Genomic DNA, 2,500 nt, shown 5'->3' with positions numbered 1-2,500 from the left:
CCGGGGCCGCAAGTGCGTTCGAAGTGTCGATGATCAATGTGTCCTGCAATTCACATTAATTCTCGCAGCTAGCTGCGTTCTTCATCGACGCACGAGCCGAGTGATCCACCGCTAAGAGTTGTCTGGCTTTCGGCACCGAACCCCGCACACGGGCGGAGGGGGCCCCTTTTTTTCTCTCTCGCCGAGGGGGCACGCACGCGGGCCGCCCCCGGCTTCGACCGTACGAGCACACAACGCAACGAACCGAGTGGGGGGGGAAAGAAAAACCATCCGAGAGCGAAACGCCCAACGGAACGCTCCGAAGGTCGGCGGGAAAGGCGGGGGGACCCGCGTCCCCGACCGCCTCCCCCCGCCGCTACGAGCGAGGGGAGACGCCGCCGGCAAACTGTGCCGTCCTCCGGAGGCGGCCCAGGCGCCCGGGCTCGGCCCGGCCTCCGCACGGAGGAGGCACGCGGCGCGCGCCGGACCGCGGGGGGACACGGCGGCCCGCCCGGCCTCGCTGCAACGGGACGACGGGACGCACGCGGCCGGGGGCGCGGCCGTCGGCCCCCGCGCGCGCCGCTCTCCCTTCTCACCGCCGCTCCGCGGACCCGCGGAGCGCCGCCGCGCCACCGCGCGGCCGGCTCGCTCTCTCTCCCCAGCGGCCTTGCCGCGCTCGAGACGGCACGCGACGGCCACCGCCCAACCGGCAACGCCCCCCGCGGGACCGCTCCCGCCGGGAAGGGCGAGCGCCCGGCGGACGCGCTCCGCCGCCGGCGCCGGAGGCGGGCGCCGCACCGAGACCCGAGCCGGCGTCGCGAGCGCCCGGAGCCTGCCGGACGGCTGACCCGCCGCCGCAACGGCCGCACTCCCGGGACCGCCGCCGCCTCGCACCGTCACGGAGCCCCTTTTTCCTCGGGCACGCGCGGCCCAGGGGAAGGCGTGCGGCGCCGAGCCGGGGGGGTAGGCGGGGAGGGGGGCAGCGACGCCCACCCTTTTCTCCCCGCTGACCGGGCGGGGAGACCGGGCGGGGAAGCGCCCCCCCCCCCAACCCCCCACGGCCGCCGCGCGCACGACCTTCCTCCGGGGCTCCGCGAGCGGACGGAGAAAAGGGCGACGGGGAGGCGGCGGGCGGGGCCCGGGCCGGGACCGCCGCCGGCGACGGCGGGCGCCGTCCGGCCGGCCGTCCCCGCTGGCGGGGGACACTCGCCGAGCGGCGCCGCCGCCGCTCGGCACGGGGCCGCCCGCGCTCGCGGACTCTCCGGCGACGGAGGGACCTGCCGAGCGCTCGGCCCCGGGCGGGCGGGCGGTCCCTGAGCCGGGGACGGCCGGCGACCGGCGCCGCCGGCGCGCTCGAGGAGAAGGCCGTCGAGGGGAGAGAGACGGCGCGGCCGCGCCGCGCGCGGCGCCGCACCCCAGAGACCGCAGAGGCGGCCGAGGAAGGAGGAGAGCGCGGCGGGCCCCGGCGGCCGCAACCCCGCAGCTGAGGAAGGGGCGAGAGAGCGCGCGCTCTCTGCCGGCGTCGCCCGTTTCGAGGCGAGCGGGTCGGCCCCCGCGGCCGACCGCGCGCCGCGGCCTCTCCGCCGAGGCCGGGCCGCGGAGAGGGGGGGGCAGGGCGCCCCTCCCCGGCGCGGCGCGACAAACCCCCCGCGCGCGGTAACGCGGCGGGACGACGGCCGCGCGGCCGGTGGCCGCGGGCACCACCGCAGGGGATCACGCGGGAGTAGCTCCCCACCCCTCAATGGAGCCGCGCACCGCCGCCCGGCAACCGCCGCCGCCGCCGCCGCGGCGGAAGGACGCGCCGAGCCGCCCGAGTCTTTAAACCGCCGCCCCGGCTCGGCGGCGGCCCTTTCGCGGCCCCCTCCCCGCAGCGTTTGACGACGCCGAGGAAAAGGAAGCCGGGGGGCCGCCGGAGGCGCGGAGCGCTAGGTACCTGGCCCTGGGGCGAGGGAAACGACCTGCATGGCCCCGCCGGGGTGCCTCCCCCGCTGCCGCCCTCGGGGGAGCGTCCACCGGCGGGGGCGCGCCCGACGTCTGCCGCCACCACCGCGGCGTCCTTCTCGGGGCCCGGAGTTTCCCTCAGTAGCCCGGCGCTGCGCCCGAGAGGACCGCCGCGGCTCGGGCCGCCCCGCCGGTGCGGGGACGCGGCCCGGCCGCCGAGCGACCTCGCCGACCACGCCGGGAGAGGCCGCGGCGACGACGACGCCGGCGGGGCGAGGAACGCCTTCGCCGCCGCCTCCGCCGCCGCGCCTCCCCGGCGGCGGGTCCCGCGCGCTCCCCCGCCACGAAGCGCGGCCCGGAACGCCCGGAGGACCTCGACCCCCGGCGTTTCCCCACCCTCTGCCGCGCCAGAGGGCCCGCCTCGGGCCCGAGAGCGGGGCTCTACCCGGCCGGGCAAAAGCCCCGCTTCCCCGGTGCGGGAAGAGCCGGAGGAGCCGCCTCCTCCGAGCCCCGAAGGCGCGGGCGCGCCTCCGGGAGGGGGCCGTGCCGAGCACCCCTCTCCCTTCCCGGCACCCGGGCG

At 79.4% G+C, this 2,500-nt stretch overlaps 1 non-coding gene across 1 annotated transcript in view; it reads right to left on the bottom strand.

Annotated features, from left to right (window-relative positions):
- Positions 1 to 120, bottom strand: part of LOC144248101 (5.8S ribosomal RNA) — a 153-nt gene extending 33 nt beyond the window's left edge. The window contains exon 1 of the ribosomal RNA XR_013341506.1: positions 1 to 120. This exon is cut by the window's left edge and continues 33 nt beyond it. This is a non-coding gene — a ribosomal RNA (5.8S ribosomal RNA).
- Between the last annotated feature and the right edge of the window lie 2,380 nt (positions 121 to 2,500).

The sequence above is a fragment of the Lonchura striata genome, chromosome 37, assembly GCF_046129695.1.
Source record: "Lonchura striata isolate bLonStr1 chromosome 37, bLonStr1.mat, whole genome shotgun sequence".
Classification (NCBI taxonomy): Eukaryota; Metazoa; Chordata; class Aves; order Passeriformes; family Estrildidae; genus Lonchura; species Lonchura striata.
The sequence above is the reverse complement of the archived record's forward strand: the minus strand, read 5'-3'. Positions and strand labels throughout refer to the sequence as shown.